The sequence below is a fragment of the Procambarus clarkii genome, chromosome 22 (assembly GCF_040958095.1).
Source record: "Procambarus clarkii isolate CNS0578487 chromosome 22, FALCON_Pclarkii_2.0, whole genome shotgun sequence".
Lineage (NCBI taxonomy): Eukaryota > Metazoa > Arthropoda > Malacostraca > Decapoda > Cambaridae > Procambarus > Procambarus clarkii.
The window spans coordinates 24,351,998-24,375,891 of record NC_091171.1 but is presented as its reverse complement, the minus strand read 5'-3'; the positions used below and the strand labels follow the sequence as shown (position 1 = coordinate 24,375,891).

General features: G+C 48.6%; 1 protein-coding gene across 7 annotated transcripts in view; it reads left to right on the top strand.

Annotated features, from left to right (window-relative positions):
• Cad88C (cadherin 88C) overlaps positions 1 to 23,894 on the top strand; it is a 243,228-nt gene that overhangs the window by 77,067 nt on the left and 142,267 nt on the right. The window contains exon 1 of one of the 7 annotated variants that reach the window (XM_069329541.1): positions 14,339 to 14,487. The exons of the other annotated variants lie outside the window; for them this stretch is intronic. The gene's annotated coding sequence lies outside the window, so the exon portion shown is untranslated. Of the gene's footprint in view, positions 1 to 14,338; positions 14,488 to 23,894 lie in introns of those variants that run through there. 7 annotated transcript variants of the gene reach the window in all.

Genomic DNA, 23,894 nt, shown 5'->3' with positions numbered 1-23,894 from the left:
TAACTACTTTTTTTTTCCACACCACACACACACACTCCAGGAAGCAGCCCGTGACAGCTGACTAACTCCCAGGTACCTGTTTACTGCTAGGTAACAGGGGCATTCAGGGTGAAAGAAACTTTGCCCATTTGTTTCTGCCTCGTGCGGGAATCGAACCCGCGCCACAGAATTACGAGTCCTGCACGCTACCCACCAGGCTACGAGGGCCCTAATTAGTAGCCTAATGGCTTACAAAATTTGTGTGCTTACAAGCACAATGTCAACGACTGAGAGTGAGAGAGAGAGAGAGAGAGAGTGAGAGAGAGAGAGTGAGAGAGAGAGAGTGAGAGAGAGAGAGTGAGAGAGAGAGAGTGAGACTGAGAGTGAGAGAGAGAGTGAGAGAGTGAGAGTGAGAGTGAGACTGAGACTGAGACTGAGACTGACTGACTGACTGAGACTGAGACTGACTGACTGATTGACTGACTCTACACAGTGGTGGTGGTTGTTGTCGTTTTAGATTTAGCTACTCAGAACGATGTGTCCATGTAGCACGGGCTATGGTGAGCCCGTACAAAGTGGTGTTTCTCTCAAACCCTATACTCAAATGTGGCTCCCCCTCACCCCACCAAACTGAAGCACTTGGGGCCAGTAAGTAATGCCTCATATTTTGAGCGGGGAGGGAACTTATCAGGAGAAAGCGCTAAGCCATTACGACTATATCGCACTTGGAAGAGGAGGTCAGGACAAGGGTTTGGGATGAGGAGTCCGTATAAACAGCTGGATCCTTTAGACCGTCTGTCATACTCCTTGCACTTCAGTGTGTGTCTCTGAACTTGACACACTAAACTGACTATAATCCTTGATTGCTCTCACCTCTTTAGAACACTTGTAACATGTTTCTCTATAACGCTACAGACAACATAATTATAATTATTAATCATGTCTTATTATTGCGGTTCAGTCCTGAGCCCATTATGTGCCTCTGTAACCTTCGCCACTACCGCCCACGGGATGGGTATATATGCTGGTTAGCATTGTAAATGTGTGGCCACGTCTGTGGTAGAAAAAAAAATCGGAATGGGTATGGGGTGCATAATAAAGGTTGTGACGGTAACGCGTTGGTGTTCGGCTGTTTAAGGCTAGGGGTATGGCCTCGTCACATAGTTATAAAAAAAAAAAATAGAAAACTGGAACTTCGTCTGTGGTAAGGTAAGGAGAAGACACACAAAACACAAGTAAACTTTAACAATGAAATTTTAATTACGTTAAATAAATCAAAACATGAATAAAATGCACAAACAAATTCTTATAATAAAATCAATTCAATCAAAATAATAAGAATAATTAGATGACACAATGAAAAGTTACGTTAAGGCAAAATAACAAGAAGTGCAATACAAAGTAAATGGGAGGTGTTGGAATATTGGCTTTAAGCCACCACTTCTCTCAGTACACGCTAGCGTCTAGCCGGGAGGAGTGGTGACCACGAGAGCACTGAACATTCTGAGGTCTGAAGTTGGGGCGACCCCAGACATCAAGTAGTATGGGGGGGCGAGTGCAGGTGCAGCCAGACCGGCGACCAATCAGCGGAGCCGGCAGCGATCAACATGTAGTTTGGTGGTTTGAGTCCGAACAGATGGCTGGCTGCATACGTTTTGCTCACCCTGGCAAGCCTTGCTGGTGTTGTTGTCATTGTTGGACATGTCTTCCATAGTCGTTTTATATAATTTCGACGACGTAATTATGGAGGGAAGAGCAGGCTCAATCTCTTGAAGGAGATTATCGTCACAACTCTCCCCCGAAGCCTGCGGTTCTGGAAGAAGTACGTCGTTATGTGGTGGAGTAATGGATGGAGTCGCTTCTACTTCATAAACTCTGAAGAGGGCAGGGGCTAAGATGTTGTCAGACTCTTGGTATAGCGTGTCTCCAGGTTGAATTTCTGCAGTTAGCAAGCCCATAGTAGAAGACGTTGAGATGAGAAGGGGGCGTGCTGCAGGAGGTGTAGGGTGGTGTGGTCCGTGTTGATGGTGGACCGAGCACTTTTCAGGGGTGGAGTGAAGTGCTGAAGCTTCAGGATGAGGAAGAGTAGCTCCTTGCCAATTGTTCCGTCGTTCCTTGTAGCAGTAGTCGCTGACAGGTGTATTCTTCTCGCCTCGTTGCTGCATCACGACACCACCATCGTCGGTACCATTGGCGTCGACATGGAGGATGAAGGGCTTATCTGACGAGGTGAGAGTGGAATTAGAAGAGGGCATAGGAGCACGATTATTATCCTGAAAGCATTTGGGAAGATCATTAAGGATTTCGGAATTAGAAAGCGCTGACTCCTTGTCAGTGCTTTCGGGAGGAGAAGCTGGGAAGGTCTCACTGTGGATGTAGGGTTCTGTGAATGTGGAATAGTTAGTCAAGACAGTGGGAGGAGTACCATTATATTGCTTCAGGAGGTTGACGTGGCACAGCTGGGTCTTCCGCCGCCTATCTGGAGTCTCTATGACGTAAGTGTTGTTGCTTCTGCACTCTTTGACGCAGTAGGGTCCTGAAAATCTGTTTTGTAAAGGTGAACCTGGGATAGGAAAATAGGCAAGGACGAAGTCTCCCGGCTTGAATTTTCTTACTTTGCTGGTCTGGTCGTAATGAGTCTTCATTCTCACCTGGGCTTTCAATAGATTATCATGGGCAAAGCGGTGGACTCTCTCTAGAATGTGTTGAAGGTTTTGAAGAAACTGGGGCACATTCTGATGCTCACTGAAGGTGGCATCTCTGAGAGAGTCTTTGAAAGCCTTAAGGGGAGTACGGCACTTACGGCCGTAGAGCATCTCATAAGGAGATACTCCTAGGGACTCATTGGGGAGACTTCTGAAAATACACATTATTAGGTCAATCTGCTTATCCCAATCCTTTGAGGTTTCACTACAAAACTTTTTCAAGAGTGCTTTGATGGTCTGATGACTACGTTCAAGAGAACCCTGTGAAGCAGGATGATAGGGGCTGGACAATACCTGTTTGATGTTGAACTCCTCCATTGTCCTTTTGAAGAGATCACTGGTGAAGTTGGTGCCACAGTCACTTTGAATCTCCCTGGGAAATCCGTATTGAGTGAAGATCTTCAATAGATGTTTGATAACCGTAGCAGCCGTGATGTTCTTCACTGGAACTGCTATGGGAAATCTGGTGGTAGGACACAGGATGGTTAGGATGTAGGCGTTACCTGAACTGGTCCGAGGTAAAGGACCAACACAGTCTATTATGAGTCTGTGGAAAGGTTCCGCAGGCACCTGTATGGGAATCAGTGGTGCTCTGGGAATGGAGACGTTCGGTTTGCCTGCCATCTGACATGTATGACACTGTTTTACGTACTGTTTGACGTTATTTACCATACCTGGCCAGTAGTAGTCTTGACGAATCCCATGGTAAGTCTTGTTGAAGCCGTAGTGGGAGAATGCTCCGTGGGCCAGGTGTAGAATAGTGGGCCGCAGGCTGGTGGGAATCACAAGTTGTTCGATGTTGGCCCAATCGTCCTCCTCCTTCAGTTTACTGGGTCTATATCTGCGGTAGAGCAAGTCGTTCTCTAGGAAGAACCCAGGAATACTGTCGGGTTGAGTCTCAGCCTGGAAAAACAATGGTGTTAAAGTAAGATCTTCCCTCTGCAACTTACGGAACTCCAACTTGGTCAGATGCGGGGGTAGTTTCTGAGGGTCTTGAGGGACAGCGGTAGCAGTAGCGTCAGCTGGCTGTGGACGTGCGGCTTGTGCACGGGTGGTCACGAGAACCGGAGGAGAAACTTCATCACTCTCTTGAACCTCTGCTGGAACATACTCAAGAATAGGGTTTATTAGCACAGAGTTACACACCTGGGGTTTGTCCATGACGATCAGGTTGGTCGGTTGTAGGTCTTCTGCCAAGTCGTTGCCTAGGAGAAGTTGCACTCCAGGCATGGGAAAAGGCTTTTCCCTGACGGCGACTTGGACTTCTCCGTTCACGTAGGGACAATCCAGGTGGACTCTGGCGAGAGGGTATGGTGTGGTAGCAGTGAGGTCAGTGATGAAGACTGTTTCCCCGGTGTAGACTATGTTGGGCACAGCCGACTTCAAGATGATCGATTGTAGAGCCGCTGTGTCCCTCAAGATCTTCAATTTGAAACGTCCCTCCGGATTTGAACCGTTGGCAGAGACAGTTCCAGTATACAGGTGGTTACTGAAAAGAGAAAGATCATTAACATCAACACCAACATTCATCACAGGCTTACCGGACTTAGGAGGAGTTGGTTTGGGTCGTTGTTGGTCAGTGGTTCCCTTGTATTGAGACTTACCACACTTGTCTATGGTATGTCCATAGAGTCTACAATACTTGCAGTACAGTTGTGAACCAGCTTGATCGGGGCTCACCTTCTCGTAACTGTACCACGACTTCTTACTGGAGGATGGTTCAGGTGTCAGCCGGTGGATGAGGCTGTAAGTGTCAGCCGACTTAGCACACTTCAGGTAGTCGGTTTCTTCTTTATCTGCTAAGTAGAGGCGGACAGGAGGCGGCACACGTCTCAAGAATTCTTCAACAAGCATCAGGTTGACGAGTTCTGTAAAAGTAGAGACATGTGCTGCTTCCAGCCATTTCATGAAATACCTCCGTTTCGTGTTAGCAAACTCAAGGAAGGTAGTGGTACTTGCCTTCAGGTGGTCACGGAATTTCCTTCTATAACTTTCTGTGGAAAGTAGGTAGGCGTCCAACACTGCTTGTTTCAGAGTGTAGTAGTCATTCTCAGACGCCAAAGTACTGAGTGTGACTGCAGCTCTACCTGTAAGATGGACTCTGAGAAGTGTGGCCCATTGGTCGACAGGCCAACTGAGTTGATTAGCAAGGGTTTCAAAGGTGGTAAAAAACACATCAACTTCTGCTTCTACAAAGGATGGCATTAACTTACTTGCATGTGATATATTAAAACTGACGGGAAGATTGGCAGTAGCTTGTTGGCGTTGAGTGAAGTGGGAAGTTTCCAAGGCGATTTCACGTTGACGACACTCTAGAGCCAGAGTCGCTTGTTGCTTGTCATGTTCGCGTTGCATCTCCAACTCGCGTCGTTTGGTTTCAAGCTGTACTCGTTCCCGCTCCTGGAGTAGTGCAACCTCACGTTCTTGGAGGGCGAGTCCTCGTTCGTGTTCTTCTCTCCTCAAAGCAGCTTCGCGTTCTCTGAGGGTGATTTCTCGTTCTTGTTCTTCCCTTCTTATGGCAGCTGCTCGTTCTTGTTGTTCGAGGGCTTCCCTTTGCTGCTCACGTTCAATCTTAGCCAGCTCTAGTTTAAGTTTCATCGTTGCCAAGTCAGTTTTATCTGCAATATAGTAAGTTTCATGAGTTTCAGAGTCTATCTTACCTTGCTCTAAATAGTAATCCAGCAACAGGTTGTGTAGGTCATTTTTGTTGGCTTGGTAGGGAACTTCTAGTTGATACTCATGTGCAAGAGTTTGTAATTCAGTCCTCTTGGCACGACTTAAAGTCCCTATTTCACCTGCTGGATTTGCACGGAAAGTTTGGAGACGAAACATGGTGAAATTAGCAAATAAAGGTACACGAATATTCAATAGTGAAATGTCAGAAACAGGACAACGTGGCAACTGGTACCTATCCTGTGTGATCTTTAACAATTAACGTTAAGTGAAAGATATTAAATGATTAAATTAAATCAAGGGCGCAGGAAATCTTGTACCCGGTACTCATGTAAGAGAATAAGGGCAAGAAAATCCTACTAACAAATGAAACAAAGTTTCGAAAACAAATGAAACAGTCAAATGCTTCAAAAGTAAAATTGGTAGTCCAAGGATGTAGGCATACCTTGCCACGTCTCTATAGGACATAAAGCAAGTTTTTCCTACTGAATTTAATATGATACTTACAGAATTAGCGAACTTTTGTGCTCTGAAAAAATAAGCTAATTCCCTACCGTTGTATGTATCATCATCTCTGACTGACGTGTAGGGGTGCGAGGTGTCAACTTGTGACGAGAACTGCTGCTGAGGTCCCAATTCAGCAACTAAAGTTCGAGCTAGAGGAACTATGGCCCTCTTTGTCCTCCTACAGTCAGATTGCAGAAGATTGGGTACTCTTGACCCGGGGCAGACCACAGTACCAGGGTACCAATATGATGATCTGTCAGAATGAGAAATATTCAAGGGACATAGATGGTAAACACGAGTAATAACACGGAGGGAGAGATGACCAATTAAGAGTATGACTGCGGCCTACAGTCACCACGTAATCCAAAGTTGTCTCACCTTCACTATATGTTACTCTCGTAATGCACAATACACCGCACCTTATAAAAAATGAAATTGAATATGAAAAATAGTAAAGCTACGTTAACAAAGTTAAATACGCTTACCATAAATTACCACTTGGCACCAGTACCTGAGTGAAGCTCCTAGGACAGGCCCCCATATAACTTGTGACGGTAACGCGTTGGTGTTCGGCTGTTTAACAAGTAAACTTTAACAATGAAATTTTAATTACGTTAAATAAATCAAAACATGAATAAAATGCACAAACAAATTCTTATAATAAAATCAATCAATCAAAATAATAAGAATAATTAGATGACACAATGAAAAGTTACGTTAAGGCAAAATAACAAGAAGTGCAATACAAAGTAAATGGGAGGTGTTGGAATATTGGCTTTAAGCCACCACTTCTCTCAGTACACGCTAGCGTCTAGCCGGGAGGAGTGGTGACCACGAGAGCACTGAACATTCTGAGGTCTGAAGTTGGGGCGACCCCAGACATCAAGTAGTATGGGGGGGGCGAGTGCAGGTGCAGCCAGACCGGCGACCAATCAGCGGAGCCGGCAGCGATCAACATGTAGTTTGGTGGTTTGAGTCCGAACAGATGGCTGGCTGCATACGTTTTGCTCACCCTGGCAAGCCTTGCTGGTGTTGTTGTCATTGTTGGACATGTCTTCCATAGTCGTTTTATATAATTTCGACGACGTAATTATGGAGGGAAGAGCAGGCTCAATCTCTTGAAGGAGATTATCGTCACAAGGTACTAAACTAATTTTACTGCAAGACGAGCGAGTCGACCACATGAGGCCAAAGGGAAGGCAACGTGGAGAAATCCACGTGCGGTTTCAAGAGTTCTGATGAGCAAGAGGGTTGGAAGCAAGTTCAACAGCTGGCCGGCGAGTAACGGGTAAGGGCCCAGGAGCTGGAGCTCGTTCTAGCAGGTACTTATAAGTGAGCACAGAGTCACTGGAGGATATCTGATGTTATCTTGTTACACTGGAGGACGATTTGTCAGTCTCTGTCGCCCCTCCCTGCTTTATCTTCCTCATCTCTCTCTCTTTCTCTCTCATTTTATATATATATATATATATATATATATATATATATATATATATATATATATATATATATATATATATATATATATATATATATAATATAATCATGTCGGAAAACTTTACTGTTAAAGAACACAATAAAGTAACTTCACAATTGCAAGAAAAACTACATGCCAGTGATATATTTTTTAAGACACAAGTGCACTCATGGTTGGAATATTGTAGCACAATAACAACTCCATTCAAAGCTGGAGGAATTGCTGACCAGGATAGCGTTCAAAGGTCTTATACTGGCAGAATCAACACTAAAACGCCTAAATTATTGGTACCACTTAAAATTGTTAAATATGTATTGCGTAGAGCTCAGGCAGGAGAGGGACATAATAATTTGCACTTGGAAAATACTGAAAGGGCTGATTCGAAATCTGCAATTGATACGCGTAAATAACCACATACGAGGCCAGGAGGGCATGGCAGGAAATGCAATATAGCCCCGTTGAAAAGTAGAGATGAAGTTGGTACTCTTGAGAGAGAGAGAGAGAGAGAGAGAGAGAGAGAGAGAGAGAGAGAGAGAGAGAGAGAGAGAACTCTTATCAACATCAAAGTCCTAAGAACTTTCAACTCTCTCTCTCTTTCTCTCTTTGAACTTTCAACTCTCTCTCTCATAGGAGTCATAACTAGTCGACCTGTAGTGGTGCTCGAAAGAGAACTTGATAAACACCTCCAAAGGATTCCTGATCAACTGGACTGTGTGGTTCATACGTCAGGCTGCGGGCAGCTGCGAGTAACAGCCTGGTTGACTGGACCATCAACCAGGAACCCTGGTCAAAGCCCAGGCCACAGTGATGTTGATGTACCAAAACCAACGAAAGGCAATGGAAAGGTAATGTAAATCACTAAAAAACTAAATTATTGGTAACTCTTATAATCCTCTAATTGTACTCCGTGGAACATAGACGAGAGAGGTACATAATAATTTACAATTGGAAAATATTAGAGGGACAGCTTCCATCCAGTCTGCACATGGACAGAATCCTTTAAAACCCCAGAAGGCATGACTTAGTGTGGACCCTAACCCCTGCCTTCTTGTGGGTGCTGGTGGCTCTGTGGGTGGAGCTGCAGGCTGCTGCTTTTGTGGTCTGTGGGTCGAGGCTTCATTGGTCCAAGTGAATGAAATGTTCTTCTCCAAGATGTAGTGGTTAGCAATTTATGAGTAGGACGTGGATCACTTGACACCATCATGCCCTAATGTTCCAGTTGGACAGCAGATTGGTGTTTCTGGCAGCCTTCCTTATAGTGGGTAGTGCTGCGGGCTGCTGCTTTTGTGGTCTGCTGTTCGAGGCTTCAATGGTGCAAGTGGTGGAGGCCGGCCATGGTGGCGGGGGAAGGTGTTGCTGTTGGTTTAGACTCGGCTACTGGGTACAAAATGTTGCAAGTAGCACAGGCTATGGTGAGCCCGTAGTGAACTTACCTGGCACAGGAGCGGGGCTGTAACTGGGAGGAAGGAAGAGGTCCCGTGGAGTGGCGAGTGCTTGTGGATGCAGTCTTCAGCTACCTGTAATATTGATAACTGGTAATACCTGTTATTCTCCGATCATTATCTCTTTAGTTCCTTGGGTCTTGACTACAAATTGGTCGTCTTGCTGGTTACCGTCCTTCCCCTGTACTCACGTAGTTGTACTCGTCTAGTTGTGCTTGCGGGGGTTGAGCTCTGGCTCTTTGGTCCCGCCTCTCAACACTTAATCAACCGATGTGCAGGTTACTGAACATATTGGAGTCTATCATATCTACATTTAAAACTGTTTATGGAGTCTGCCTCCACTACGTCACTGCCTTGAGCTGTCCATTTGTTAACTACTGAGATTGATTTTTTATTTTTGTTTTAATGTATCTGTACCTCATTTAGGTAGTCGGTTTCCACCTGCGGCCCCATTTATGAATACCATCCGAGTTAAATAGTCTGTCTTTGTCTACCCTGCCAATTCCTATGAGAATTTTGTATGTGGTAATCATATCTCCCTTAACTCTGTCTCTGAACGACGAGAGGTTCAATTCATATAGTCTTTCCTCGTAGTTCTGAAGTTAGTGTGGTGGCACACCTTTGAACCTTCTCCATCTTCGTCTTGTGCTTGACTAAGTATGAACTCCACGCTGGAGCTGCACAATGTGGTATACAAGATTCTAAATTATTCCTTACACAAGTTTCTAAAGGCAGTTCTGATGTTGGGCAATCTTGCATACCTTTTGAAGTGGGCGTCGGGGAACAGGTTCGATGTAATATCAGCCCCCCTAGAGCATACCTGGATCCTTCTCTCTGTTTCTTGAAGGATTTCATCTCCCATTTAGTGCTATGTATCGGACCTCTTGTTCCCACCATCTAGCTTCATTTATAATTACTTGACTTAAGTTCTAGCAGCCATTTGTTGGACCATATTTTGTCCAGGTCATCTTGTGCCCTTTTGCTAACTTCCTGTTTTCATATTCCTCATAATGTTTGCATCAACAACAATGAGAGGACTCCACTAGTGACTCTCGCCACTGTGAGATCTCACTCCTCATTGTGAGTCTCTCTGTTCTGTTGCTTAGGTACTCCTTATCCACAGGAGTACCTTCCCTGTGACTCCTGCCTCCATCTCCAACATGCGCGATAGTCTCCTCTCCATAGGACCTATGGAGACCTATGGGGTCCTATGTCTGGAAGGCTTTCCAAGAATCGTGTATATGCGTGTGTGTATATCTACAAGAGGGGGGTTCATACACAGGACGACCAACGAAATTTGTGAAATTCTAAGAGAACAGTGCGAGGCTACCCTCAGTACCCCCAATAATCCACATGAAAGTAGAAGATCCACACACTCTTATGACGGACATCGACAACTCTCGCAATATAACTTTTATTAACACAAGCACAGGCAGTACGTTGACAGGCACTCGGCCCCGGGTCGCGACTTCGGGAACTCCATATTTATAAGGAAAAAGTACGATTATCACGAGCGCTTGGCGGAGGCTGAAAGAGCTCGGATACTGCTGAGGTTCCAGAAGCATTTACCTCGGCAGATACATCTCCACCACATAAGGGAGGGAGCAAAGCATTGGCTAAAAAAGTATAGACCGACGGCACTAGCATCACACACAATTAAAGTTGCCAAGAGAATGGTTAGGAGTCAAATCTCCAGTTTTAGGGAGAGCAATGACCTTCACACCCCGGGTCAAGGTGGATTTAGAGCGGGAAGATACTCCTGCCTTTAGCAGATACTCGGCTACTATGACGAACTCACAGGAGCATTAGGGGAAGACAAATATTGCAGATGTTGTATATACAAGTTTGATAAGACATTGATAAATGTGACCTTGGAGTGACAGACCATAAAATGAGGTCCATTGGAATAACAGAGGACGGTGCATATTCCGTTTCTTGTTAAACAGAATGTGAAAAGTAACAGAGAATGAAGTGTGAGCACAGTACACCACTGCGTACCTCGGGGCACGGTCCTTGCACCAATGTGTACCTCGGGGCACGGTCCTTGCACCAATGTGTACCTCGGGGCACGGTCCTTGCACCACTGTGTACCTCGGGGCACGGTCCTTGCACCACTACTGAAACTCGTATAAAGGTGTGGTGTCAGCAGGCGTGTACACGCCGGCATACACACAGCACCATAAGGGGCCCCCCTGTGTGCGTCAACTGTGGTAATCCTGTGCCGTCCCTTACCGTGTGACCATATACCATTATCAGCAGGTAGTGTGTGTGTGTGTGTGTACTCACCTAATTGTGCTTGCGGGGGTTGAGCTCTGGCTCTTTGGTCCCGCCTCTCAACCGTCAATCAACTGGTGTACAGATTCCTGAGCCTACTGGGCTCTATCATATCTACATTTGAAACTGTGTATGGAGTCAGCCTCCACCACATCACTTCCTAGTGCATTCCATTTACTAACTACTCTGACACTGAAAAAGTTCTTTCTAACGTCTCTGTGGCTCATTTGGGTACTCAGCTTCCACCTGTGTCCCCTTGTTTGCGTCCCACCAGTGTTGAATAGTTCATCCTTGTTTACCCGGTCGATTCCCCTGAGGATTTTGTAGGTTGTGATCATGTCCCCCCTTACTCTTCTGTCTTCCAGTGTCGTAAGGTGCATTTCCCGCAGCCTTTCCTCATAACTCATGCCTCTTAGTTCTGGGACTAGTCTAGTAGCATACCTTTGGACTTTTTCCAGCTTCGTCTTGTGCTTGACAAGGTACGGGCTCCATGCTGGGGCCGCATACTCCAGGATTGGTCTTACATATGTTGTGTACAAGATTCTGAATGATTCCTTACACAGGTTCCTGAACGCTGTTCTGATGTTAGCCAGCCTCGCATATGCCGCAGACGTTATTCTCTTTATGTGGGCTTCAGGAGACAGGTTTGGTGTGATATCAACTCCTAGATCTTTCTCTCTGTCTGTTTCATTAAGTACTTCATCTCCTATTCTGTATCCTGTGTCTGGCCTCCTGTTTCCACTGCCTAGTTTCATTACTTTGCATTACTTGTGTGTGTGTGTGTGTGTGTGTGTGTGTGTGTGTGTGTGTGTGTGTGTGTGTGTGTGTGTATGTGTGTGTGTGTACTCAACTATTTGTGCCTGCAGGATCGAGCATTGGCTCTTGGATCCCGCCTTTCTAGCCGCCGGTTGTTTAAAGCATTGACTCCTGTCCTGTTTCCCTATAGCTACTTTTATAATTATGAACAGAGTTTGCTTCCACAATCCGCTCCTTTAGTTCATTCTAGTTTCCTACTACTCTCACATTAAAGGAAAAATTTCTAACATCTGACTTCGTCTGTTTCCAGCTTCCACTTGTTCTTCTGGTGTTCAGTGTGAACATTTCGTCTATTTCCAGGCTGTCAATCCCCCTAAGTATTTTATGCGTTTCTATCATATCTCCCCGCTCCTTTCTTTTTTCTAGCGTCGTCAGGTTCAGTTCCTTCAGTTGCTCTTCATACCCCCACTCTGTGGCGAGCCTTGTCGCAAACTTATAAACTTTTTCCTGTTTTCTTGTGTGTTTCTACAGGTGAGGCTCAATGATGGGGCTGCATACTCAGAGACTGGTCTCACGTAGGCAGTGTAAAGCACTTTGAATGCCTCCTTACTTAGGTTTCTGAATAAAGTTCCAAATTTTGCTAGCGTAGCGTACTCTGCTATCCGATTTATATATGCCTCAGGATATAGAGAGATTTGGTGTTATGTCCACTCCCAGGTCCCTTTCTGAATTCGTCACAGGTAGTTTCCCTTAATTGTGTACTGTCCCTTTGGTCTCCTGTCACCTAGTCCCATTTCCATAGCTTTACACTTGCTCGTGTTGAACTCCAGTAACCATTTCTCTGCAGCATGTTCAAGTCCTCTTGGAGGATCCAACAACCCTCATCTGTCCCAACTCCTCTCATTAGTTTCGTATCATTTGCGAAATGATGCGAAGTACTCGACAGGAGTCGAGTCCTTATAGTAGGACTCGACTCCTACTATAAGGATTCAACTCCTGTAGACATGTCGTTCACGTACATTAGAAATAGAAGTGGTCCCAGCACCGATCTTTTGAGGTACTCCACTCCTTACTGTTCGCCAGTCCGACTTCTCGCCTCTTATGATTACGCTCACTGTGTGTGTGTGTGTGTGTGTGTGTGTGTGTGTACTCACTTAGTTGTGCTTGCGGGAGCTGAGCTTTGGCTCTTTGGTCCCGCCTCTCAACTGTCAATCAACTGGTGTACAGATTCCTAAGCCTACTGGGTTCTATCATATCTACATTTGAAACTGTGTATAGAGTCAGCCTCCACCACACCACTGCCTAATGCATTCCATCTGTTAACTACTCTGACACTGAAAAAGTTCTAACAACTCTGTGGCTCATGGACAGGGTTCATGTGTCCGTGTGTGTGTGTGTGTGTGTGTGTGTGTGTGTGTGTGTGTGTGTGTGTGTGTGTGTGTGTGTGTGTGTGTGTGTGTGTGTGTGTGAGAGAGAGAGAGAGAGAGCGCGAGAGCAAGCAAGCAAGCAAGCCAGAGAGCGAGCAAGCGAGGGAGTGTGTAACCACCTCAGTTCTCACACTACCTGCTAATGATCAGTGTAACTGCCTAATCATTAACTAGGTGTGGTGTGAGGCTGGACCAGGCAGGTATGGCCTTGCTCCCCCTCCCTCTCCCCCCCTCCCTCCCTCCCACCCCCTCCCCCCCCCTCCCCCCCCCCCTCCCTCTCTCTCTCTCTCTCTCTCTCTCTCTCTCTCTCTCTCTCTCTCTCTCTCTCTCTCTCTCTCTCTCTCTCTCTCTCTCTCTCTCTCTCTCTCTCTCTCTCTCTGCCCCTCCCTCCCCCCCCTTCCTTCCTTCCTCTGGTTGTTCTGCTCGCCGAGGTGAGATTATACTTGTCTGTTCCTAAAAGTTTTTAAACGTTCTTCTGTTCTTTGTTCTTCGCCTGGCAGGAAAGCCTTAAACCTATCAGTCTACCCATCTTACGTGCATCTTCAAGTGATTCCGGGAATCAGTGTCCCCGCGGCCTGGCCTCCGGATTCATGAAGCTGTTGCACAAGCGCTCACGAACCTCTGCAACTTTTCCTACTCTGGCGGATTTGTTTACATTTGTTAAACAGTTTGGTCCCCGAAGCACTGGGAGGCTGTTTATAATAATAATAATTAATCAGGTTGTTAAATAGAGGCGTAAATGCTTGTTAAATCCTGGCCCTTGGTTTAATACCAGGCCCTTAGTGTTGAGGTCGACCAGGCTGTTGGACTCGGCTGGTGCATGCAGTTTTACTGTAGCAACTCCTGCCACCTAACTGTTGTAGGTTACCGTGGCGCTCCTTAAAGCACTCTCTCCCCATCTGCTAATTGCTACCATTATTAGTCATCATATATCATAGTTGTCCGCACTGGTGGTGCTGTGGTCAAGACCTCCCCCCCCCACCTACCCCCCAGCGAGGGTCCCTGACACCCCCCCCCCACACACACACACACACCGACCGCTCTGCCATTAACACACCCGGGTATAATTGCCAAGTGCCCGTTACAACCCCCTGGTTCACTACGCCTCTCAGCCAAGTGTTAATGTTACTATGCAAATCCAGGTCCTGGACCAGGCTCCTACACGTCCAGGTAGCCGCCTTCACTGGTAAACGTCACTACACAGCCTCTGCTGGTGTTTTTGGCAGGCACAGCTACGCTGTATTCAGGTATATTGATTGTGATTTGTTGTTGTGTTGTGAAGTGCAGTTTGGGCCGGGGGTGGGGGGGGGGGGTGGGGGAAGGGGTGTGTTAGGCGGGTGGCGTCGTCGTTGTGAAAGTCTGGAGGGCGGGAAACTCTTGGAGTGTACCTGTGACATTCTTGTCCGTGATGCTCCACGGGGGAGGACCTGCTGGTCGTACTTGGCCAGCTGTGACCTGTCGGGGGTCACACTTGACCCGCTACGACCTGTCGGGGTCACACTTGACCCGCTACGACCTGTCGGGGGGTCACACTTGACCCGCTACGACCTGTCGGGGGGTCACACTTGACCCGCTACGACCTGTCGGGGGGTCACACTTGACCCGCTACGACCTGTCGGGGGGTCACACTTGACCCGCTACGACCTGTCAAGGGGTCACACTTGACCCGCTACGACCTGTCAACGGGTCACACTTGACCCGCTGTCACTTGAATATAATGTACCCTGCGGTTAGGCTCATGTGCGTAGCCTTATAACGCACAAACCTGGAGATTTCATCAGCACTGAAAATGTCAACTCACAACATTTGGTTGTTGCTTGACTTGCTGCCACCAATCAACCTGGTTGATGTTTAGTGCCGCTTGCAAGGTTTGCAGCCACAGTGCATGTTCACACGTCGCTGGATTTCAACGTGTAAAATTTCTTGCAATTCTGCAATTACATTTTGTTAGACTGTTGGTGCTGCTGTTTGGGCTGTTGACTATTGTTAGTGTTAGGTGCTAATTAGTGTTAGGCTTTTAATTCTCTTGTGTTAACTAAAGGCAGTGCATTTCTCTAGGCAGTGGCCATTCATTATAACTGAGGAAGGTATAGGGGAGTCATTATACTTGTAGATATTGTACCCGGCATTCCATTGTACGTGGGCAGTCAGTGTGTTGTTTTTTGTGTAGTTATTCCACCTACCATTGTACCCGGGTAATGATTGTACTATTATATAGTGTATAATCATTATATATTCGTTATACAAGAATAACCATTATGCCTGAGGAATCATTATTCGTGATAACTGTTATATCGAGGGAACTCTATTCTCCTTGGGTCATTATTTCCAAGTAGAGTGGCATCATAGAGCGGTAGAGCAGGAACCCAATGAGCTCAACCTGTGTGGCTCAGACTCGCCCATCTGCTGATTAACGTTATTTATACACTACACATACACACTATACACTACACATACACACTATACACTACACATACACACTATACACTACACATACACACTATACACTACACATACACACTATACACTACACATACACACTATACACTACACATACACACTATACACTACATACACACACTATACACCCCAATTGTTGCACACGAGCATTTCTATTTAAAGTTGGAAAACGTACAGAGAACATCATTTACTCCCCCGAATCCATTCAATAAAATACAATGTAAAAAGCAGATAAGTGGAAGAGCGGTGAGTGTTCTAAAATGCCATTATTATCCCATTAGGAGGCAAAGGCTAGGCGTCACTCTTCCTGGAAATATAATGGGAGAGAATAACGGACCTGCTCGCAAGCGGGAACTTGGTCAACGTCTTCAAAAGGTGTGTGATCAAGAGAGCTGTGGATCCTACGTCGTCGGACAGCAGCGGGCTGGGCTGCAGGGACTGAGGGTCTTGTCCAGTGGTTCACAACCAGTTGGTTGGTCGCGACCCCTTTTGGGGGGCTTTTGAGTATTAGAAAATGGGGGGGGGTCCCTATGGAGCCTGGTCACAGGTAGGAATTTAGGTGGATTTTGAGGTGGGGTGTGGTGGCGTTGAGCACCACAGGTGGCGTTGAGCACCACAGGTGGCGTTGAGCACCACAGGTGGCGTGGAGCACCACAGGTGGCGTGGAGCACCACAGGTGGCGTGGAGCACCACAGGTGGCGTGGAGCACCACAGGTGGCGTGGAGCACCACAGGTGGCGTGGAGCACCACAGGTGGCGTGGAGCACCACAGGTGGCGTCGAGCACCACAGGTGGCGTGGAGCACCACAGGTGGCGTCGAGCACCACAGGTGGCGTCGAGCACCACAGGTGGCGTCGAGCACCACAGGTGGCGTCGAGCACCACAGGTGGCGTCGAGCACCACAGGTGGCGTCGAGCACCACAGGTGGCGTCGAGCACCACAGGTGGCGTCGAGCACCACAGGTGGCGTCGAGCACCACAGGTGGCGTCGAGCACCACAGGTGGCGTCGAGCACCACAGGTGGCGTCGAGCACCACAGGTGGCGTCGAGCACCACAGGTGGCGTCGAGCACCACAGGTGGCGTCGAGCACCACAGGTGGCGTCGAGCACCACAGGTGGCGTCGAGCACCACAGGTGGCGTCGAGCACCACAGGTGGCGTCGAGCACCACAGGTGGGTGTCGAGCACCACAGGTGGGTGTCGAGCACCACAGGTGGGTGTCGAGCACCACAGGTGGGTGTCGAGCACCACAGGTGGGTGTCGAGCACCACAGGTGGGTGTCGAGCACCACAGGTGGGTGTCGAGCACCACAGGTGGGTGTCGAGCACCACAGGTGGGTGTCGAGCACCACAGGTGGCGTCGAGCACCACAGGTGGGTGTCGAGCACCACAGGTGGGTGTCGAGCACCACAGGTGGGCGTCGAGCACCACAGGTGGGCGTCGAGCACCACAGGTGGGCGTCGAGCACCACAGGTGGCGTCGAGCACCACAGGTGGGCGTCGAGCACCACAGGTGGCGTCGAGCACCACAGGTGGCGTCGAGCACCACAGGTGGCGTCGAGCACCACAGGTGGCGTCGAGCACCACAGGTGGCGTTGAGCACCACAGGCGGCGTCGAGCACCACAGGTGGCGTTGAGCACCACAGGTGGCGTTGAGCACCACAGGTGGTGTTAAGCACCACAGGTGGTGGTGGGAGGTGTGTGTGAGTGTAGCCACCACCAACCACCGCCCAGCAGGAGGCACAAACAAGGGGTGAAAGTGTGGTGTAATTACTGGGAAACACCGAGTGTGTGAGTGTGGCGCCTCCGTCCCGCGCGGGTCGACCCCCCCCCCCCCCCCCCCCCTCCACAAACAACACCCCGCGCGCCCTGTTCCAATTACCACCGCTTGTTAGCGAGCTTCGCGGAGATTGTGCAGAGTCAGCTGGACCTTAATAATTGCTGCTTGCGCAACAGCAGTCCCGGAGGCTGAGTATTTCACCAAAATCAAAATTTACCCGTATGTCACATCTCTTAAGAGCACACACAATGTGGTAGGCTGGATTAGGAAAATATTTCAAACGAGAGGTACCAAGCCGGTGATAACATGGTAGCACCACATGGTCGGGAATACTGTTAGAGATTAACTGATCCCTTCAAGGGGGCCGTGTTGCAGACCTGGCGAACGAGCAAAGATCATTTACTGCCACAATCCATTCAATAAAACTAATAGATTGGCATTAAGTATGAGTGGCGGGAGGAGGCGGGAGCCCCCAGCAGTGTAGGGCCAGGGGCGGGAGGAGGCAGGAGCCCCCAGCAGTGTAGGGCCAGGGGCGGGAGGAGGCAGGAGCCCCCAGCAGTGTAGGGCCAGGGGCGGGAGGAGGCAGGAGCCCCCAGCAGTGTAGGGCCAGGGGCGGGAGGAGGCAGGAGCCCCCAGCAGTGTAGGGCCAGGGGCGGGAGGAGGCAGGAGCCCCCAGCAGTGTAGGGCCAGGGGCGGGAGGAGGCAGGAGCCCCAGCAGTGTAGGGCCAGGGGCGGGAGGAGGCAGGAGCCCCCAGCAGTGTAGGGCCAGGGGCGGGAGGAGGCAGGAGCCCCAGCAGTGTAGGGCCAGGGGCGGGAGGAGGCGGGAGCCCCAGCAGTATAGGGCCAGGGGCGGGAGGAGGCAGGAGCCCCAGCAGTGTAGGGCCAGGGGCGGGAGGAGGCAGGAGCCCCCAGCAGTGTAGGGCCAGGGGCGGGAGGAGGCAGGAGCCCCCAGCAGTGTAGGGCCAGGGGCGGGAGGAGACAGGAGCCCCAGCAGTGTAGGGCCAGGGCGGGTGCCCCCAACAGTGTAGGGCGGACATAATGCTGTGATTGGACGAGTCGTAGTGATCAAGAGAGTCAAAAGATGGACGTCCATTTTTTCCAGTTTTACGGCGCCCGGCATCTTCCTTGCTTTGTTGAAGGGCTTTTATGGTCGGGACCCAAATTGAAAGCTGGTGATAGAGGCAGCGCCGACCTCCCCTTTTCACTGCCCAATATAATAGACCCAGCGTCTCCCATTCCTTGAATAGAAAGAACTAAAGGATAATTTCGGGTAATAGGGTCGTCGTCCTCCGTTTGAAGATTGAAACCCCCATACATTTTTTTTTTACAAAAAAATAATTTGAACCTAATTTTTGTTTTATCTGCGTATGTTTTACGTGTTTCCTTTGTAAGTGGTGTGATCGTGTCGTGTAGTTTGTATCCAGTTTAAGTTCCTCGTTTTGTTCCATGTCTAAAGCAACCCGTTCTCGCAAATTTAATAAGTCAATATTGACTTATTAAATATGTGCATAGGTGACATACTTAACATAATAGATACCCTTAAAAAGATTCATAGAAAACACCGACCTTACCTAACCTACTTAGTATGTTAAGATAAGCATCTTATTGCTTCGTAATTACAATTATTACCTAACCTATAATAGGTATAGGTTAAGTAATAATTGTAATTACGAAGCAATAAGATGCTTATCTTAAGATACTAACAAGGTTAGGTAAGGTCGGTGTTTTCTATGAATCTTTTTAAGGGTATCTATTATGTTTAGTATATCACCTATGCACGTAGTTAATAAGTCAATATTGACTTTACGAATTTGCGAGAACGGGTTGTCTAAAGTGGCTGTAGTTTATCACTGTTGGATATAAAGTTGTTTTCCATTGACCATTGGTAGACATTACAGGCATCTGTTTTTATAGTTTCTCAGCGTCTCCTGCCGAGGCAATATTCTCACTTGTTCTCGTATCGTCAGCAAAGATGTGATTTGTGTTTTTTTTTTTTTGTCAGTAGTGGCGTGGTGGTTATCCACTTACCCGCCCGGGCTGGGTTTTTAGTTTATAAACCCCTGAGCCGGTTTTAAATTCCTTTTGTTTTTCTATAATATGGGCCAACTTTTATTATTTATTTGTATTTATTTTTATAAATAATTTTTATTTTTGTTTATTTATTTCTATTCAAATACAACAAAAAATGCAAGTTTTATATCTGTTGCTTAAATACAAACTCAACCCGCCTCAACTTGGACGGGTTACGCGTTAAGAAAAAAAAAACAGGTTTTTACCAACCGTGGTTTGTCTGATATGATGAATAAAAGTTGTTTAAGAGGTTTTTTCTGCCATTGCTTAACTACCTCCCTTGGGAAGTGGGGCTTTATATGCTGATTTAAGCGCCTCTGATGTGTGGCAAGTATGTGCGTTAGTTCCCTCTTACACAGCGTGCTGGCGCTAATGGTTCTTGGCCCGTCCTTATGGAGATCCGGCGGCCGAGTGCATGGGCATTTATTTATTTTTCACAATCTGCTGTGTCAGTTATATTGTCAGAGCTGTGAATATCTTTCATGAGAAAAGCTGTCAGGATCTTCAACATTCATGTTGTTCATTAAGGTCCGAAACATAGCTTCATACTGTTTTTCCGGGATTTTATATTTACAATTCACTAATATTTACAGTTATATTTACAATTCAGCAGGGCTACCAGCTGTGGGAGCGGGGTGTCTCATTTTGGGCTACCAGCTGTGGGAGTGGGGCGTCTCATCTTGGGCCACCAGCTGTGGGAGTGGGGCGTCTTATTTTGGGCTACCAGCTGTGGGAGTGGGGCGTCTCATTTTGGGCTACCAGCTGTGGGAGTGGGGCGTCTCATTTTGGGCTACCAGCTGTGGGAGTGGGGCGTCTCATCTTGGGCCACCAGCTGTGGGAGCGGCGCGTCTCATCTTGGGCCACCAGCTGTGGGAGCGGCGCGTCTCATCTTGGGCCACCAGCTGTGGGAGCGGCGCGTCTCATCTTGGGCCACCAGCTGTGGGAGTGGGGCGTCTCATCTTGGGCCACCAGCTGTGGGAGCGGCGCGTCTCATCTTGGGCCACCAGCTGTGGGAGCAGGCCGTCTCATCTTGGGCCACCAGCTGTGGGAGCGGCGCGTCTCATCTTGGGCCACCAGCTGTGGGAGTGGGGCGTCTCATCTTGGGCCACCAGCTGTGGGAGCGGCGCGTCTCATCTTGGGCCACCAGCTGTGGGAGCAGGCCGTCTCATCTTGGGCCACCAGCTGTGGGAGCGGCGCGTCTCATCTTGGGCCACCAGCTGTGGGAGTGGGGCGTCTCATCTTGAGCCACCAGCTGTAGGAGTGGGGCGTCTCATCTTGGGCCACCAGCTGTGGGAGCGGCGCGTCTCATCTTGGGCCACCAGCTGTGGGAGCGGCGCGTCTCATCTTGGGCCACCAGCTGTGGGAGCGGGGCGTCTCATCTTGGGCCACCAGCTGTGGGAGCGGGGCGTCTCATCTTGGGCCACCAGCTGTGGGAGCGGCGCGTCTCATCTTGGGCCACCAGCTGTGGGAGCGGGGCGTCTCATCTTGGGCCACCAGCTGTGGGAGCGGCGCGTCTCATCTTGGGCCACCAGCTGTGGGAGCGGCGCGTCTCATCTTGGGCCACCAGCTGTGGGAGCGGGGAGTCTCATCTTGGAGTAATCTTTCTAACATTGGGTCTTCTAACATTTCGATGGTGTTCCACACCCTGATGGGTTGGTGCTGCAGTCTGATCTTTAGTGGCTGTATGTTCAGAAGTTCATGGAGCTCCTGGATTGCCTGATCATACGGTGGACGGTGTTTTGCTGCTCTCCTTAGCGCCTAATGCAAAAACTACAAGCCTTGCAAAATGTTAGTTTTCCTTAAGGTGTGTAGTGGTACGGGAGGATATTCTAGATGCGACCGGACTAAAGCCTCATAAGTGTAGCTGTAGGTTTATACCGAGGCTTCGGAATCTCAAAGTTGCAAAAGTTGCAAAAGCAACCGAGGAGAAAAGCAGTCTCTTCTAAGGTTGCTTTTGCTTTATTTAGTCTGTCCTTTATCCTTTATTACGGGAGCCGGTCGGCCGAGCGGACAGCACGCTGGACTTGTGATCCTGTGGTCCTGAGTTCGATCCCAGGCGCCGGCGAGAAACAATGGGCAGAGTTTCTTTGACCCCTATGCCCCTGTTACCTAGCAGTAAAATAGGTACCTGGGTGTTAGTCAGCTGTCACGGGCTGCTTCCTGGGAGTGGAGGCCTGGTCGAGGACCGGGCCGCGGGGACACTAAAAAGCCCCGAAATCATCTCAAGATAACATCAAGATAAGATATATCCAGAGAGCACTAGTGTTTAAAACAAAAATACCATCATTGGTCTGGTATGTCTTGTTTGAAAGGGTCTAGTTATCCAGCCTCTCATTTTTGTTTGAATTGTGGCAGCTGATTTATTGTGATCTCTAACAATTATATTTTCCTACTAGACTACTGCCTGGCCCCTCACGTTGTTACTCTACAGTACGGCTTGGCTCCTCTTTGTATGGTGGTGAAGACAGGCGGATAAAGGAGGGGAGCGGGTGGATGGAGAAGAGGGAGGAGTGGGGGGGGGGGGATAGATGTAGAGGTGGGAGAGGGGGGTGGATAACGAGCAGTGGTGCAGGGTGTGATCAACCCGCGGCCCTCCATAATTAGCGCGGCGCTCAAGCTCGACTGATCCCTGTGCGAGCCGTGTCTGTGTGTGCCTTCACGTCATTACGGCCTCGGCTAATTACCATCCTTCACTCTCCCCCTTTTGGTTTAGATGTAATATTCTCGCTACTCTCCTCAACCCTTCCCTCTCTCTCTCTCCTCTTTGAAAGTTAAATGTGTGAGAGGTGGCCTGAGGGAGAGAGAGGGGCCCCGGGAACCTACTAGGGCCGTGGTAGAGTTTGAGAGTCGTGAGTGTGTGGGGCAGTAATGACGGAGGTGGCGGCCGGAGGTGTGGGGTTGTGGTCGCTGTTGATTCCTGGCCTCGCCGCCGCCTCGCCTGATGATCACAAGAAAAAGACTGACTCGACCAAGGAAAATAGGTGTGAACCCTTTTATGCGCTGGTCAGAGGTGGGGCGAGGGAGGTGAAGGAGAGGGCAGGGGGGTGGAGGAAGGGTCAATAAAAGATTTGGAAGCAAGAAAGTGTCGTGTCTGGTGGCGGTGATGACCTGTAGGACACGTCATCATTAAACATGTTACTGTTTTCGACTGAATTCATTGTCATCTAAGGCAACAAGCCTAACTACCCCTTCTCTGATTCACTAAACTGTTGGTCCCCGGTGCACGCAGTCCGGCCTAGGAACCAAAGCCTGGTTCATTAGGTATTTATTCTTTGGAGGGGATTAACCAGTTAGGTCTTGAACAGTCTGAGGTGTCATAGTAATGGTCCTTGTACTTAAAGGGTGTTGGAAAGCCTTGTGCACTTGGACCCAAAAGGTCCAACCACTTGGGGGTGGATGGTAGAGCGACGGTCTTGCTTTCTGCAGGTCGGTCTTCAGTCCCAGACCGTCCAAGTGGTTGGGCCCCATCTCCCCCCCCCCCGTCCCATCCCAAATCCTTATCCTAATTCCTTCCAAGTGCAATATCGTCGTAACGGCTTGGCGCTTTCTCCTGACAATTCCCTTAGACTACTCTTCACTGGGGTTATTCTGCACATTCATCCATGCCTCCTAGTCTCGTGAGGAATTACTTCAGTGAGCAGATTTGGAACGAGTCCAAACAAACGAAATTTTCCGGATTTCAAGTACAACTCGTGAAGAGCAGAGGTGCCATAGGCACAGTCAGAGAACACTATAAACATCAGAGGTCCACGGTTGTTCAACATCCTCCCAGCGAGTATAAGAAATATTGCCGGAACAACCGTGGACATCAAAAGAAAATTAGATACATTTCTTCAAGAAGTGCCAGACCAACCGGGCTGTGGTGGATATGTGGGCCTGCGGGCCGCTCCAAGCAACAGCCTGGTGGACCAAACTCTCACAAGTCAAGCCTGGCCTTGGGCCGGGCTTGTTGAGTAGAACAACTCCCAGAATCCCATCAAGCAGGTGTCAAGCAGGCATGACTTGTGAGAGTTTGGTCCACCAGGCTGTTGCTTGGAGCGGCCCGCAGGCCCACATATCCACCACAGCCCGGTTGGTCCGGCACTTCTTGAAGAAATGTATCTAGTTTTCTCTTGAAGATGTCCACGGTTGTTCCGGCAATATTTCTTATACTCGCTGGGAGGATGTTGAACAACCTCGGACCTCTGATGTTTATAGTGTTATACAGTACAGTGTATACATGCCTGCCCTCGGGCCGGGCTTAGGGAGTAGAACAACTCCTTGAACCCCATCAAGCAAGTATCAAGCAGGTATCCCATCATTCTCGGTTGCCAGTTACGCATTCTGAGCGCATTTTAAATGCTATTGCA